Source organism: Misgurnus anguillicaudatus, chromosome 2 (genome assembly GCF_027580225.2).
Source record: "Misgurnus anguillicaudatus chromosome 2, ASM2758022v2, whole genome shotgun sequence".
NCBI classification, from domain to species: Eukaryota; Metazoa; Chordata; class Actinopteri; order Cypriniformes; family Cobitidae; genus Misgurnus; species Misgurnus anguillicaudatus.
This window is the reverse complement of record NC_073338.2, coordinates 50,197,670-50,216,614: the sequence shown is the minus strand read 5'-3', so window position 1 is coordinate 50,216,614 and position 18,945 is coordinate 50,197,670. Positions and strand designations below refer to the sequence as shown.

Here is an 18,945-nt window from a genome sequence, read left to right as displayed (position 1 = left end):
GACACGCTATCAATGAGGGCCGTGTTTCGATCCTTTTTTATCCCATTAGTCTCATACTAACACATTCGCACAGACAGAATGAGATTTAATTGAAAGTAATTGTTTCAGAGTTAGGAGTTTCCCCGAGGAAATGCTCTTCAATTATCTTGCACTTTTTTAAGAAGAGAAGTTCTCTGGGTCTGCACTCAAGAGCCGACATACTTATCCTCCCATGCATAAAACTGCGGGGATCTGATTTTGGTTTTTGTGAATATTAAAGTTGCATGACTGCTGTCAGCTGTCTGGAAAGAAAATCTAAACCCAAACTCTTCTTTTTAATAGATCGAGACATTTTTATCTAACTGGTTTTCCATTCTGTTTCCTACTACAGTAACATTGAATGGGTAAATCTAATTCAGGAAATCTTTTCAAATAACAATAGGAAAAGTCTTAAAGGATTAGTTTACTTTTCAGTATTCTAATTTTCTCAGATGTTTTTCCTCAACTTTCTTATGAGACACAGATGAAACAATTGTTGAGCCAATAGGCAAAGCATAGGTTACTTTGGTCTTGATTAATTCTTTGACTTATAATCTTGGTGTTTTGGCAAATCTGAGCCAAGTTTGAGACATCGTTGAGATCATCACTTCATTTTCTCATTGTGAACCTAGAAAAATTTGTGAATCTTTCCTCACATTTTTTTCTTTGGTCAAATTTTCACTTTTTCAAAAGGAAATGTCTTAAAGGTGCAATGTGTAACTTTTAAAAGGATCTCTTGAGAGGAATGCACAACCCAGTCTCCTGAGGTTGCGTATAAATAGCATAAAGTGTAAAACTCGTGCAATACATACGCCAAATTCCACTTTGGCCTGCATATGATACGCAAGTCCTTCCCATTCACTTAAACGGTGCATCTTTTCTTGTCGTTTTATTTATCGGTTTCTCAATTCCCTTCTGTCTTTTAAACCATTTTCACTTGGGTTTAGGGTTAGATTTTAGATTTGCTTAATGAGGTTATTTAATATACAGGTTTCTCAATGTTTTTGTCCATATTTAAGCCATGGTCGCTTGGAGTTGGGGTTTGGGTTAGGATGTCAGTTTTATATAACAAAAAGTTATTTTAACCCTAAACCCAAGCGAAAATGGAAAAAAATAGCAAAAAAATTGAGAAATCGATAAATAAAACGAAAAAAAAAGATGCCACGTTTAAGTGAATGGGAAGGACTTGCGTATCATATGCACGCCAAAGTGGAATTTGGCATATGTATTGCACGAGTTTTACACTTCGTGCTATTTACACGCATTTTCAGGAGACTGGGCTGGAATGCAATATAATATACATAACTATATTATTATTAGTTGTGTACTATATAAAGACCTTACATAATGAACTGTATTGTTTTTATTACCTTAAAATGAGACGTTTTTATCTCCATACACCGCAAATCTCCTTACATGGAAGTCACCGTCATGTTTCTACAGTAGCCCTAAACGAACACACTGTTTTACAGATTGCATTTTGTCCCAACGTGTCTCAGATGATGAAATGTTTGTCCCGTGGCGGCTACTTTATGCATTTTGAAATTGAGGGGTAAGCTGTTGGTTGCAATTCGCAATCTTACCACTAGATTCCGCTAAAATGTACACACATTAAAGGTGTAGGGGAGGAGTTTCTTGAATTTTAGAAAAGAGACGCCTTCTCCACTTTGACAACTAGGAGGACCAATAGTCTTGATGATCCACCCGGAAAAAGAAAATCCTCCGCAATACCTTTAACTTTAAAGAGAAAGTTCACCCCAAAATTATTATTTTTTTATCCTCAAAATGTTACAAACCTGTATTAATGTCTTTGTTCTGCTAAACACAAATAAAGATATTTTGAAAAATGTTAGTAACAAAGCAAATCAGGTGCATCATTGACTTCCATAGTAAGAAAAAATAATACTATGGAAGTGAATGGTGCCCCTGATCTATTTGGTTATTAAATATGTTTAACATATTTGTGTTCAGCAAAACAAATACATTTAAACAAGTTTATAACAACTTGTAGATGAGAAAGTGATGACATCATTTTTTTTCATTTAAATAAATAAAGCCGATTTTGAGATTTCTGGATTGTACATCATCTTGACTAAAATCCCTCGAGTGCCATGTTCTGGCCCCTGAGCATAATTGTGAGCTTGTGTGTGTTTGTGTTTATTGTGTTTTGTATCAACAGCAGAAAAGCTTATTTAAGAGCACCTGTCTTGTATCAGTCACACATGCATGCTGTTTTACTCACAAATGAGTTATGATGATGCTCCCCTGGTGATCTGGATAGGGGTTTCTGTCATAACAAACTGTGGCACACCCTGCAATTGGCCAAACAACTCCAACGTCCCACGCCAGTTCCTGATCCTATGAGAATACACAGTGATAATCTGTAACTCACCTCCTTTAAGCCAAACACATGTCTGTGTGTCATGGTTAGTATTATATGATGATGACTCTTGTCAGTTGTATTCAATTTCTGTAGTTTGCATCATTTTGGAAAAACAAGTGTGTGTTCCCTGGGAATCGAACACATTTGAGAAAAATTAAACTCCCATCTCTTTTAATTCGCTTTGCATGTTGTCTTGCAAAGTGTTATTTGTGTAGCAAAAATGATTACTTATGTTGTAGTTGCTCTTTCAATGGGAAGAAAACTCTAAAGCATCTGATACATTTATACATCACATATGCACATGCAGATGCTCTAACATTCAAGTTAATGTTCAGTCATTACAAAAGCAGACTACTTTAATATGTGAATAATGCAATAAAAAGCCATACGGTAAGAGACCACGAGAAAGACGTGTGCCAGAAAGCTATTAAAAACTTTAACCTGTAGCATCTGTAGTAATAGTGTAGCGCCCCCTAGCTGTCTTTGCAGTGATTATAAAGAAGCTATCATCATTGTGTTGTATACTTCAGAGCATTAAAACACCACCCCGTGGCAAAACTGCAATTTGTGCATCTGCTGGGGCCTCTTTTTTGTGAAATGGCCTGTGGAGTTTACACTGACATCATTTACTGCAGTGACTTGTGGCACATCTCTGTGCATGAATATTTCAACATTTAAATCACATTTCCTATACATCTATTACAGTACTGCGTTTCCTTATTCCAGATACATGCATGTTGTCTGTGTGCATATTCAGTTCTATGGATTTGTTGGGAGTGTTGATATGAATGCATTAATTGCAGATTAATTTGCGTATATATAAATGCAATCGATATCAAGATGAAGAGGGTGCTGAGCATTGCTACACACACACACACACACACACACACACACACACACACACACACACACACACACACACACACAGGGATGCATTTATAGTACTGATGCTATAGCTGTTGAAAGCATTAAACTGTAATCTGTTCTCTTGAGTCTGACACTCGTGTGTTTGATGTCACACAGAGAAGAGAAACCGCTAGAGAAAATTTTGTGGATGAGAAAGATAAAGAGTGGATATAGAGCCTCTCATTTCAATCAGCAAAATTTTAAGACCTGAACATTGTTTTGGATGCTTTGTGGCTGTGCCATCCCTATCGTTTTTTTTCAACCGGCTTACCAAGTAATGGTCGACACAGTCAGTACTAAAAAGAACATCTTGGCTATTATGATCCACCAGTCCAGCATGGTCATTTATGCTAAACTGATTTTTTGGGGCGTTTGTTTTAAGTGTTATTGTCTTGTTATTAGTGGACCAGACTCTGGGGTTTTTTGACAATTGGTGAGACATTAACCTACCCAGTCTCCTGAGGATGCGTATAAATAGCACGAAGTGTAAAAATAATGCAATACATAGGCCAAATTCCACTTTGGCGTGCATATGATACGCCAGTCCTTCCCATTCACTTAAACGGTGCATCTTTTTTTGTCGTTTTATTTATTGCTTTCTCAATTTTTTTCTGTTTTTTTAAACCATTTAAAAAGTTTAGGGTTAGATTTGAGATTTGCTTAAGGAGGTTATTTAATATACAGGTTTCTCCATGTTTTTGACTAGCCATGGTCACATGGAGATGGTGTTAGAATTGGCATTTGGGTTAGGATGTCATTTTTAAATAACAAAAAGTTGTTCTAACTCTAAACAAAAGCGAAAATGGTAAAAAAAGCAAAAAAAAAAAGAAACCAATAAATAAAATGACAAAAGATTGCAATTTAAGTGAATGATAAGGACTGGCGTATCATATGCACGCCAAAGTGAAATTTGGCGTATGTATTGCTCGATTTTAACACTTCGTGCTATTTATACGCATCTTCAGGAGACTGGGCTCCATTAACCTGTGTTTGTGCGCGGGCAGAGATCTTGGCCCGTGATCTTGGATGTGAGCCATAGCTTGAATATTGTAAGTGTAAAATCAGCAGCTGAAGAGAGTCGCGGTAAGTCTGCAGTACCGGGTGGTCTATTAAATTATCTGGGCACTAAATATGACAAATAACTGACTCTGATTGTAATACATGCAGTGTAATGTAGTCTCAGCCTTCTTGTGAGTGAAGGGCACATGAGAGAGAGAAAGAGAGAGAGGTAGTGACAAGCCAAGGTGACCTTTAGATGAAGACATCTTTGATAAATTGAGAGAGAGAGAGACAGTGCTAAAAATGGGATCTGTAATGATACTGATATATGATAGATACTGAATAGCAGGTTAATTTTTTTAAATGTATCTTCCAAACAAGTCCCTTATTTTATTTTATTGCTGAAAATTTTTACACAATTACAGTAAAAAAATTATATATATATATTATATATGTTATACTATATTATATGTTTATCAAAAAATTTTTTTTTTAATTTTAAATCCGCTTAATTCTTACTTAATGCCATTCAGAAATATCACTTAGAAGAATCCATTAAAGGATTACTCCACTTTCATTAAAAAAATCCAGATAATTTACTCACCCCCATGTCATCCAAGATTTTTGCCTTTCTTTGTTCAGTCGAAAAGAAATTACGTTTTTTTTTTTTTTTGAGGACAACATTCCAGAATTTTTCTCCATCCAGTGGACTTTAGTGGACCTCAACAGTTTAAATGTAGCTTAAGCTTGAAAATTGCCCCATCATTTACTCACCCTGTAACCACCCGCGTTACATATGTCCATCCTTTTTTCATACAAACACATATTCAGATATTTTTTTAAATAGCTCTTCTTATCTTTATAATAGATGAATACAGGGTCCGCCATGTGACGCTCCAGCATGACCTTACATATTACGTAATCACATCAAAAGGTGAAGCGTTACATAAAAACGCACACTTGCAGACCATTTTAAACAATTAACTAACACAAAGACATTAATTTGTATCATCCACATACAATGTCTAAACCAGTGGTCTCAAACTCCCGGCCCGCGGGCCATTTGCGGCCCGCCCTCCCCCTCTCTGCGGCCCGCGTCACCTTTCAACAATATAACGTAGCCTATTCTGGCCCGCAGAAAGATTTTTATTTAAATTCGTTTTTTTATTTAAACGTTTAAGGGTTCGGTCACATGTCGCGTCTAACAACGCGAGTTAAAACGAGTCGAGGCGTTTCTTAAAGTATGTTTACTTTTCAAAGTGCTTGCTTGGGAGCGGAGGTTGCGCAGCGTGGGATCGCGTCACCTGTTGCTACGCACCCACGAGCGCGCGCTCCGTGATGGCGAGGGTAACGGAATGCGTGATCGGATTTTAATTCCTCTCGCGTCAATCATATCATTGTCACAATGCGATCAGTTCATCTGATCGCGACTTTGTAGTGTTTGTCCAGAGAAGATTTGTTACTTCCGGGTGGATACTCTGTTACTCAGAGAAGAGCTGCTGTGGGGTTATTACCGTAGTTCACATCAAGTCACAGCTTCTAATGGAGACACCGCAGTGGGAGATGTACTGCAACAGTTTAATATTAAACTACGGATGAGAAAATGACCCATCAAAGTGCCCAGGTTAGGAAAAGAGGAAAGATGAGGAGAAATTACAGATGATACAAGTATGTACACTTCTATATATAATGAAATATATATGAAGTATAATACATTATTATCTTGTTTGCTTATACATAGAGCAGTATTATTTATTTTTACTTTCCAACTAGCTTATGTAACATTGACTACCCATCCAAATGTTTTAGGATCACTTTCACTTATTAATATTTTTCTAAATATAATAGCAAATTCATTAAAACGGTGGAATAACAAAAAGGAACATAATGAAGTCAATACTATGACTGAAAACAGTCAAAAATAAATAAAAACAGAAACAAGTACTGTTGGTAAAAAAATATTATAATAGTTTATAAATGTATAGGAATTAAATTTGTTAGTTTTAATAGGCCTTAGTTAATAATTCAAAGCCTAATAAGGTTAAGAAAATATTTACTTACTTATATAAAATAATTTATATTAAAAAATAAAAAACACTGTTTATATATTTTCAAGTATTACTATACATTAAAAAATATTTTAAACAAATATTGTACTTTTTTGAACGTAAAATAGCTCTGCGGCCCTCTGATGAAATGTCAGTCTCAGAAATGGCCCCAAGCCAGTTTGAGTTTGAGACCCCTGGTCTAAACGGTCCTCTTTCTTCACACTTATAAACACTTGTTCATTTTATCAAGTAGTTTCTTGAAGTTTCACAGCATTGACCTTCAAATTTATTCTGACCTCTTATTGGGTGATTTTGCTTTGATTTTTGGTTCATTTATGAAAAAAACTTTTTAAATAAAATTTGTGTTGTTTGTAGTGAATGGCATAATTATAGTTTTCACTAGCCTAGCAATTCTAGTCAGAATTTGAGTCTGATCCATTGAACTATAATTAGGGCTGCACAATATATCGAAAATGTATCGCCATCGCGATAACAGTGTATGCGATATGCATATCGCAGGGAGCTGCGATAACTTGCATTTATTTTACGTGTCTATCATTTGAGTGTTGCATGCTTAGATCGTCCAAATGACACCTATCAGAAGGTGGTTCCCACACACTTACTTTACTTGGGCGGCTCTCTCAAGTATATTAACAACTGTACACGTATATTTAGCATCAAATTTTGTTTTTTTCTGTCCGTGATAATGACATTATGCGTGCGAGCAGGTCGTGTCTTTTCTGATGAGTTCGCTGTGCGTTCGCGTGCTTTCTGTTTCTCGATGGATTAGGTGCGACGCAAAGCTCAGTGTCACATTGTTTCCTTCCATGTTCCTGAACTTGATCACAGTTGTATCCATTAGAGGTCTTCACGGAAGGACACGAGTCAATATTTTGAAAGGTCAGTCGGGTCCGAGTCGGTCCCATTTTAATTACTTCAGGTACCGGGTCTGTTTAAACCCAAGTCGATCAGAGACGGCCGTGAAGAGTCAGTCAGCGCTAACGTGCTATAGCGCATGTGCAGTCTCAAGCGTGCCTCCGGTTTCTATGGTAATGAAAACTGACTCTTGTTTATATAAAGTCACAGCCACGCCCTCCACTTTCTTTCTCCCATGTTTATAGTATTATTATCAATGAACCGTCTTTTTATATGTTGGCTACAAAGATGGTAGCAAATAACCAATGTTAATGCCAAGCCCATTGTACTGAACGAACAGCTTAAACTGTCAAACAGTCATTATGTAAGCTGAATCTACATACTTTATATAGAGTATACTTTTGAATCTAAAGTAATGACGGATTAAGCTCTTTTAATCTGCAACAGAGGAATAGAAAGAGAGGCAATTTTACTGCTTCTACACAAACCTATCAACTTTATAATCTCTAGACCTATTTATAATCCATAGACCTGCATTGTCTATCATTAATATATTATACATTTTATTGTATAAAGTTAGTCTTTCTACACCTCTCACAATGTTAATAAATCCCTTTAAAGGGGTCATATTCACAAGTTCATTCAGCTTTGTTCATGTCAAAGAGAAAGGAAATAGAGTTTGGAGTAGTTGGATTTATGAAATTAATATAAATATTCAATAAATCAAAGTACTGCGTTATGGTCACACATTACTAGTTTTTTGTCACATGTATAGCATAGTTTAATTACATCTTTAGAATATGCATTACCTCTTTATTTCATTGCATATCTAAATGCTAAAATAAAAGCAAATAAAAAATAATTTCTCTAAGTAAGACATATCGCAAGGCATATCGCCATTGCACCCACAAACAGAACTATCGCATTTCGCATATTTTCTCATTATCGTGCAGCCCTAACTATAATTATGAGGTGTGTCTCAACCGAAAAATGCCTCTGCACTCAATTGGATAGACCTACGACCAATCAGAGCAACGGAGTGTGTGACGTATGTTGAAATGACGTCTTTTGCAGCCTGACCAAACTGCTAGTTATTTCGCTACAATGACACTAACATTGTGATTATACTAAGTCTGAGTTAGCGAACGTACATCAACACCTACTATGTTTACAACATTTCATTTATATCACAACTTAAGTATTTACTAAGTCATACAGTAAGACTATCTCTTACCATTTGTACATTAGTTGAACTTCATCCACGACGATACCCATTACGTTGGCTTGAAAATATTGGAGCCTAGCATGTCCCTCCACTTATTCAGCAGTTGCAATTCCGGGCTTCCAAAAAGAAGCTGGAAACCACCGCTACTTATATCCATCTCGTCAGGCACGCCGAGTTGCATCGCTGTGATACCCATTTCAGATGCTTCTTTAACTTTGTCCTCCATAAGTGCGATCAACTCTTGCCGAATCCCGTAGGAAAGACGGCAAAAACATCAACAAATGCTTTGCTCACGTTTCTCTGTTCCTCTTTTAAAATCAATGCTCTGTCGATATCTTTTAGAACAGACTTTTAGAATGTCAGAATCTACACATCTGAATTCTACAGCGGCAGCCATTTCGTTGTAAACAGATTCAACACACTCGCTCTTTGGTGACGTGGTTGATTATGTTACTGTTGACATCTGTCCATCATCGTATAAAGCCCGTCCTGACAATTTGATTGGTTCGACCAGTTTTGGGTCTAGCATAGTAGCTCCTCAACGGAGAAACCCCAGACTGATCTTCCCGTTCTCAAAATGTTGTGGGCGGGGCTAAGATCGGCTGGCACCCAGGCTAAGTTTTCACCACATAAATTATTTCAATCATTCAGATATACACCTTCATGATAAATTGTTTAGTCTTGTGAACCTAAACATAAACACCAGATGGTACATTCAAGGGCTTTTTTTCAGCATTTTCAACTTTTTAGCACATCCTCTGTGGACATATTGACATTCTGAACCAATACTATATGTTATTCAGATATATGTTGATTTTTTTTTTGTACAGTTGACTAAAAACAAGGTGTGTGCTGATTGTCATGACTGTGACCACACAGATCTGATACACCAATAATTCACTCAGAACCAACGCCTAAAACCCAATCTTTTCTGTGTCTGCACTGATGGGTCTAATCCACAGCTTGTCCATTTTTGACACCTGTGCTTTGTAGCACTTGAATAGTTCGACTGTATTGTGAGTTTTTGACCCGGACTCTGAGGGCACGCTGTTCTCTGGGAAATTGTTTTATTGGTTATAATTCTAACCACAAACTAGTCTTGATGATTCATTGTAAGAACCAAATTGTACGCTCCAATTACATAGATATTCAAACTTCAGAATGATGCAATTTGTTCCTTTCTTCTTTCTTCTGAGTTTAATTACTGCTGTAAAGTTTCCTCTGCTTGTGTCTTCCTATTCTAATACGTTCACACTGGCCAGATAAACATTTCCAAACACACACACACACACACACACACACACACACACACACACACACACACACACACACACACACACACACACACACACACACACACACACACACACACACACACACACACACACACACACACACACACACACACACACAAACACACTTTCATTTCTGGAGCAAATACACATGTGTAGGGGTGAGCAGGGCACAAACTAACGCGGGGTTAATTGTAACATGGCTACTTTACATATTTCTACAGGGCCAGCAATCTGTGCTTTTAGTCAGAAGATCTCCTGTGAATTTTTAAAAAGTTTTGATGTGTTTTGGATATGATATTGAACAAAGAGGAAGTACATTTCTTAATCTTATGTTTGTTTATTTCTGAGTTGGGTGTGGTAAGTCCCCAAATCCAACCTTATATTATAGTAAATCAATTAATTAAATGATGATCTTTACAAGTATGTACCACCACAGAATTGCACTATTAGCTTTACATTACCATAACAAATGTGTTTTATACACACAAAGTTACAACAAAGTTTAAACTAGCAACAAAATGTCAAGAGTCCTAAAACAAACACTGATCGCCATAATGGTGACTTAAAATGAAACAAAACATCAACATTTAAATTTAATAAGTGAATTGTGTTTTCTACAGCAATATTTTTACCAAATATTTTTAAAATAATCTTTTAAATTAACAAAATGCAATGTTTCTCTATCATTTACATAACAAGCAAACAAGTCAATAAAAAAACAGTTAAGTTTAAACGTGACATTGTCATAATGTTTCAAACATTTCTCTAACGTTCAGACAACCCAGAAACGTTTTAGATCGTTTAAAAAACTGGACACTTCTGTTAGCAGAACTTTTTTGAGAATGTTGGGAACTTTCAGTGAACGTTCTTAGAACTTTTTTCTGTTAGCTGGGCTACTGTATATGTGAGTTCATCATTTGTACTCTGCATTGGGCTATGTGTGAATTATAACCACAATTATTAGTCAGAAAATATCAGAAAATAAAAACTTCATGTAAACTGAAGAGGTTTGTTGTAAAGATCATACTGTGATCTCCTTACTCTGATTACTGAAAAAAGAATCACATTATTGGTGTAAACCTAGTCATTGTTTCATATCAACCCAGAATGAAGATTTTGTCATTATTTACTCACGCGTAAGAGCTTCATTTATCTTCGGAATGCAAAATAAGATATTTTTCGATAAATTCTAAGAGCTTTCTGAGACTCACAACTTTTAAGGCCCAGAAAGTCAGTAAAGACATTGATAAAATAGTCTACGTGACTACAGTGGTTCAATCTTCAAACACAAGAATACATTTGCTTCTCAAGAAGTCAGTCTCTAAAGCGCATTTACGAAAGCGGCACACACGTTTTAAATGTCGGCCATAGATATATACATACCTAGATGCCACATTATCGTCTAGTATCTATGGAGCAGTCAAATGCACTTACTTTTTAAGTGCAGGATTTTATAGAGAGCATGTGGTTAAATGGGTTGGTAACATCTGGCCAAATTTAGCAAGACGGCTATCATCTCTCCAACAGCTATAATTCAGAAATTATGATTTGGATAAAGTTGGCTGAGAAACCAAATTCAGCCCACAGCTTAAAAGAAACCGATATTACAGTGTTGATTTGTTGTTAAAATTATTGTACATTGTCACCCCTGACATGTGATATAAAATTAATTAGAAGAAGAGACAAGAGAAGATTTACAAAACACAGAGTAACAGAACTAAAGCAAAAAAGAAAAGTTTCTGGAGATTGTCAAGTTTGGTTTTAATTTTAGTTTCTCTGGCCTGATGCTCCTAACAGCAGCGTAACTTAAACCCCAAGAGATTGAGTATTAAGCTTCAGGCCAGAACTGAAGTAGGGTCGGGAAGAAAAACAGAACCCAAAGGGAGCAAAGAGAAATGAAGATATTGGGGATCTGGGACACTAAATGCACTAGAATAAGATCAAGCAAGCATGCTGGGTGAGCTGTTTGTTCCCAATAGTGAAGTTCGGTGTGGCGTCCTGTTAAATTTGTGCAGACAACAGTGATCTTTGTGGCTCCGCTATGGTGGACTGGGAGCATAGAGCGTGTAGCTTGGCCAGGTTCACAGCAGCTGTAGGGAGGGGTGGGAAAATGAGCGAGATTTCACCCCATTCATCATATGAGCTTCTGACGTAATAACATCAGTAATGGTGCTTATGAGAAACTGTTCAATGTACAGCAAGCTCATAAAATCACTCACACATATGGCATGGCGGGGCGGTGGAAAAATGCTGTCGGGGTGATGCAGGTGGATGCTGGGAAGAGCAATGCTGTGGCTTTAAATTGCTCAAACCATTTCTCCTAACCGGTTTTCTCGTTCAGCAAGTCATTTGGTTTGCTTCAGGAACACAGTAAAGGTCTTCACAGGTCCACTTAGATCCAAGACCTGAGACCTGAGCGGGTTCTGCTCTAAAACTTTCATGTGTGTCTCAGACACTGGTCAGGTGTAATATTAGTAGCCTCGGGTAATTTTAAATGAACGTGTTTTTGCCAAACGGACCAAGAAGACATGAACTATCATGTGTGTGTGCATAGAGTCCTTTTCCAACCCCTCCTCTGTTTGCCAAAAGTGCTTTTGACAGTGAATGAGTTTACATGTACAATATAAGCGGATAACTATCAAAAAACTGCTTATTATAGAAAACTGTTTTCATGCGTTTACATGCAAATCAATGAACCGGCTATGCAGACAACTGCATTTACATGGAACCTGGAGATTTGTCAGGTTTCTAGCAGGAGGTGACGTCACCGCCTATAGTACATATAGTTGTTCAAAAAGCAGATGACATATCTGTCTTAATCTATACTTAATCTATATCTCATTGTGTCTGCAGAACCTGTAAATGTAACATGAGCTTTTCTTTTCACAGCTTTTCTGCCACCTGCATTAGTAGAGAGGAGACTTTTATGCGTTACTTTGCGCTTACTTCCACGTGTGACGTTTATCTTTCACATGCAGAGACATGCGCACATGAAGAAAACTGCGAGAAAGCTGGTTAAGGTGTTTACATGCCACACGAAATCGGGGTATGTGCAAAAACTACCTCTGCCGATCGTTTTTTGCTTACGCCGTTTATGGACTTTCCCAGATAAAAGAAACCCGTTTTACGCCATGAGCCCACGTTATCAGTTTATTAAGCATAATCGGCTTAACACTGTGCATGTAAACGCACTCATTGTGTTGCTGGTGGTAGGTTAATTTTCATTTAGATAGACCTGTCTATTAATTTTGAATGCACACTGTAGAGGTTACCTTGGTGTCGTCAGATAAGAAATGAAAATAAATGGAGTAGCGGGCCAAATTGGATGTGAGACCACTGGGTCTCTTTTTGCCTGACTGGTGCGTGCTGGTCTGCAGAAAGCACACACGTCGATGCCATTTACATTTGGGTTAAAAAGACATTGCCACTCGGTCAAACTTAGGTGTAATGTTCTCATGTTTGACACGGGTCTGGCCTTTCTTTAAAAAAAAAAAAATTATTCACGTCGGGTAAAAAGTGATTCGGGTCATTTCGGATCGGTACATTTTTTTTTGACCTGAGAGGACCTTTAGATCACACCCAATCAGATGTTTGGTATAAACATATTTTTAGACCAATTTAGACCAATGAACAGAAAATTTGATCTCAAACTTTTCATGGCTTTCTGCAGTAGTGGTGAAGAGTGCCATGCTGTTCTAACACTTATTGAAAAGAATGTCATACTAAGTGTTTTTGTCTTGATTTCAAGCTAGAATATTAAAACATTCTTAAAACGAGATACATTTACTTGATATGTAAAGTGACCAAAGATTTTAAAGCTCATCTAATATGGCAATTTTTCAAGATGTAATCTTAGTCTCAGGTGTCCCCAAAATGTGTCCATAAAGTTTCAGGTCCAAATACCCTATAGATAATTTATTATACCATGTTAAAAATGCCTATTTTTTGATGGGCAGGTACAAGTGCTGTTTTGGGGTGTGTCTCTTTAAATGAAAATGACCTTTTATTTTTGTTGTCTGTTGTTTAATTGATATAATGACACAAAGCAGATTTTTTTGAGGGTACTGCCACTTTAAAAACAGATAAGCATTTTTTCACTTCAACACATAGCTAATTGTTTTTATTAAAATACGTGCCAAGACGATGGTATTGCGAAGCGCGCAGATATTCTGTGTTTGCATGCTTTTTGAACGTATGTATCTGTTTGAGTATGCGTGCTTCTGTGTGCTCAGAAAAGAGATCACATGTTTGCACCCTCAAATTGTACAAATGGATGAAATGTTAGCATTTTTATTTATATAGCGCTTTTCACAATTGTTTCAAAGCAGCTTTACATTAATAAAAGCAGGAGAAAACACAGAAAAATCGGTGGACAACATTAGCAGCAGAGTACAGCGGCATATATTAAACTGTACTAGCGAGCGTAGTAATGGTGTAACGTATAGAAGAGGGTGCTAACTTAAGCCAATGTCAGCTGACTCCCTAGAGGTTTAGAAACACATTCAAATGATAACCTTTCTATATAAATAGTTATTAATTTCTGAATGATTCGTATTTGATTATTATTAAATAGATTATTATAATTTATACATGTGTTCCTCTGCTTTCCCTCAAAAATGGGTGGGTGGACCAGCCGTCAATCTGTGTTAGGGGGGTGCCACCCTGGCTCTTTTGTATCCTCGCAACTGGTAAAGTTAGTTTGTAAAGTTTTAAACATTGCTATTTTTCTTACGAAAATCACATTGATAACCCTCAAAAGGGCTTTATTAACTTCCTGTGGATTACTTCTGTGATGGACTTTTTTGGCTTGAAATAAGAAGCACCATTTACTATCATTATAACGCTTGGAACAACCAGGACATTTTTGCATAAACTATGCCTTTAAGTGCATCAGTCTACTGTTGTGCTATGATCTACCGTATTTTAGATTTACTTGCATTCAAACAACATGTAAAAACAAAATATGCAGAAAATTGTGCGTCATGGATTACAAAACCTTTAAAACATTAGCAATGCAGGACTAGCTTCATATTAGATCATTGAGGTTAAGATCCTTGAGTTGGTTTTCATTAATATCATGTGGAAAAAGCCCGTCAGAATCTCCATCCAGCTAAAGAGAGAGAACGATTGTGTGTATCTGTAGAGTTGTTGTTTAGCTGAAAACTTGGTGTTATGTAATTCAGGATTTTGTAATGTGAGATCAGTCTAGTTTGCAGCCTCTATGGCTCATATAATAATTTATTACGGCTGTAATGAGAATTGTCATGGTGTTAAAAAAATGAAGAGATTGTGAACATCAGTACGCTAATTGCAGGGCCTGTTCTCCCCGAGGCAAACTGAGGTTAAATGCTATGCTGACAGCTACAATGGAGATGGAGAGCGATTTTCATCAGTCTAGTTCATGGGTCACACTTATCTGGGAGTGAACCTACAATCTTTGTGTTAGCAGCACAGATCTTTAACATTACGCTGACACTTTATGACACATGGAGAGGAGCCACCGCTGAAACATGCATGACTGGAGGATTTTTGTGCACTTTTATCTATATGGTCTTTATACACCCATGTACCCATTTAAAGGGCAGTTCTAACACAGTTAAAGAATTGGATTCCTCATGCTAAACATTGGCAAAGGTTCAAAAAAGCAGTTGGACGTATTTCTGAGCCAAACATCCCTTTTTTCGACTTCTGAATCTGTTGCATAAGAGAGCCTCCCCACAGTGGAAGTCCTTATATGGGCACATTAAATCAACATCACAGAAAGATTGTGTTGTTGTTTGTGAGTGAAATATAAGCTTGTTTAACTTCACAAAGAACGCAGCTTTATAGAAACAATCGATATGGTTTGTATATCTCGGGTAGCAGTTGTGCATGTGTCTTTGTTTAATGGCAGATTTCATTAAAATGGGGCGGGTCATGAGTCGCACACAGTAAGTAAAACTGCATCAAATGTCTGTGTTTTGTTGGCAATTAGTGCATAATTGCATATAATGTAAATGACACGAACGTGCGGTTATCCAGAGATAGTGGGATAATGTTTTTTTTTGTGTTTTGCTTGCTCGTGACTTGCTCCTTCTGACCTGCGGTACGCCTCGAGAGGGTCGTGCTTCCGGAAACGATTGGTAGATGGGATTTGTCTTTTATAAATCGAATAAAACTCTTCTAAGATATGAATGATGTAATACTACTCTATAGGTACTCAAGACATAAGATAAGCCGAAACAGCGTGTGTTATGTAAGGAATAATTGACGACGGGCCATTGAATTATAAGAAAATAATGCACACCCAAGGTGCAATGCGACACGACGCGAAGCGGGTGTGCATTATTTTCAAATAATTCAAAGGACCGGAGTCAATTATTCCTCTTGTACCACGGTTACCACAAACATTGCTCTGGTGCATATTTTAAAGACATTTGACAAGTTAGGTGTGCGGTTATCTGAAATTAATGCATACCCACGGAACATTTCTCAAACAATCAGAATACAGCATTCAACAGACCCGTGGTATAAATGAACCTACAAAGAAATCTGATTTCTCTTTATCGTAATTGGAAATGGACCTTACAGATAGCTAGCAAACTGAAAATCTGTGACATGAAAGACACTAAAATGACTTCTTTCTGTAGGTTATATTGCAGATTTGTATTTATTTCCATTAACAATTACTGTGGTAAAATGTGCAGATCCAATTACTTGATACCGATAGATGCCGGTAGTTTTGCTTTAACTCCTTGTTTCAGATTATTAAGTTGATGCTGTGAAATCTTAAAAGTGCAAAGCATGCAAACTAGAAATCTTTATGGTCCACTTAGATCTAAAAACCTGAAATCCGACCCGAGCGGGTTTGGGTCTAAAAGTTTCCGAGGCACACGGGTCGGGTATAATATTAGCAGCCTCTGGTCTTGGGTAATTTAAAATTAATGTGTTTTAGCCGAACGGCTTTAGAAAATGGTTTTATCTACCCATACCGATTATAGGCCGACACATCCGTGCATCCCTAGTAAATGGTAAAGGATATTATCCCATATATTTAAATGCTGGTCGTATCATCTCTAAGAGACAAGCCTTGACACAGAAAGTGAGCTATTTTTGTTAGATGACATTGATGTATTTTTAGATGTGTTAAAAGCACACTGTAAAACATTTATCTCTATCTGTCTCCTGAGAAACCGCTAACATGAAGATAACACAAGACTGTAATCTCACAGCGCCGCTGCCTTTATTCCTGATTTTATTCCTCTCCTCCATGAATATTATAGAAATACTGCAGAAAATCTGCTTGTTTGTTTAACGCTGATCTGTGTGAAATATAATCAGTTTCATCGATTTGATCAGTTTGTGTACTGGCTAAAATTACACAAATTCAGTATTAAATATAATAAATGATCAAAAATGACACACGCATTAAATCTCTACATTTTAACAGATTTAAGTCTACAGTTTTTTGGTTAATTGATTAGGCTTTTCATTGGCAAAAGCATGATTTTACTGCAGTAACCATGGTTTAAACATGGTTTTTGCAGCACAATCATGGTTATTTTGTGGTAACCATGGTTTAACTATAGGAATCATGTTTTTGTTTTTTTTATTGTACAATATCATGGTTAATTTTCATAAGGGATTGTCTCGCTTTCCATTCCTCGTTATTGTGCATGCTGCATGGTGTTCCTATAGCTCAATTGCTAAAACATTTTGTTAGAAACACAAAAGTTGTGGGTTCAATTCTCAGGAACACATATACTGATTAAACATGTATAGCCTGAATGCAATGTACTGTACGTCACTTTGGATAAAATTATCTGCGTAAATGTTGCATTTTATTTTTCCAATATGATTTGAGATTAAAGTGGTTTCCAATAGATGTCCTTGAGATTTGAGGTCATTGAGTGCGTTACATGCACAGTCTTACGCCGATTATGCTTAATAAACTGATAACATGTGGGGTCATGTAAATGCGTAAACGGTTTTCTTTTTTATCGGGGAAAGCCAGCGTAAGCAAAAAAACGATCTCTCAGTTTTGTTCATGTGCGCATGTCTCCGTGTGTGAAAGATAGACGTCACACATCGAAGTAAGCGCGAAGTAACGCATAAAGTCTCCGCTTTACTAAAGCAGTTAATAAAAAATACAATAAATAAAGCTGATGCCATATTTACAGGTTCTGCAGAGACAAAAAGAGATACAAAGGTATAGCTTAAGACAGATATGCCATCGACTTTTTAACGACTTTTATGTACCATAGACGGTGACGTCACTGCTTGCAAGAAACCTGACAAATCTCCAAGTCCCATGTAAACGCAGTTTTCTGCATAGCCGGTTTATTAATGTGCATACGCATATAAACAGTTTTCTACAATAAGCAGATTTTTCATAGTTATCAGCTTATTCTGTGCATGTAAACGCACTCAATGGTTCTCAAAATGTTTCTCATGTGCACCCCCTTGTGTAGGGTGCATCAGTCCCCCAAAGACTTCAGAGAATTCATGACATAAAACAATCTCAAACTTAAAATTTGAATTAAACAAACCATATTAAATTATACAATGTAGTGCTGTTGGCTATTCGCCTCATTTTTCTGAAGCATAAAAATGTCATAAAACTGGGACCCATCTGGCATCATCTCACAAACCCCCAATTTGAGAACCACTGGTTGGGGTGTTTAAAAACCAAATTGCCAACTGGGATGCCACATATTTTCTGTCCCTGTACTTCAGTTGGTAGATGGTTTTGTGTATTATTGTATATGAATGTGTTAATCCTTCAGTACCTTAAAACATTCACTGTTGTACCACCATCTAATATAATGTCTGTACAGTTGCTGTTTTATCTACCCCTCCGTGAAATGTTATGGATATAAATGTACAAGGAATATCAGTACAGGAGTGAATATGTGTTTGTCTGTAATAGAAGTTTCTCCACACTGTGACCTCACCACATGGCATCACTCAACAAAATTGAGTCACAAATCCACACAGGCCGACGGGTAGAGGAGATAGATAGAGAGAGACAGAGAGAAAGAGAGAAGGAGGGTGAGAAAAACAGTAAGAAAAAGAGAACAGCTGACATCAATATTAGCCCTCCCCAGTCATTACAGTACATAACTGTAGATCTCACCATGACAGAAGGCCATCTCTGTTACATAGTACAGAAATGCACCGCTAATTTACAGTGACTCTTATTTGAATCCTTTCGAG

The 18,945-nt window shown here is 37.0% G+C and overlaps 1 protein-coding gene across 1 annotated transcript in view; it reads left to right on the top strand.

The window, feature by feature from the left end:
* LOC129443187 (glypican-1) overlaps nucleotides 1-18,945 on the top strand; it is a 97,759-nt gene that overhangs the window by 1,546 nt on the left and 77,268 nt on the right. The gene's annotated exons all lie outside the window — the stretch shown is intronic.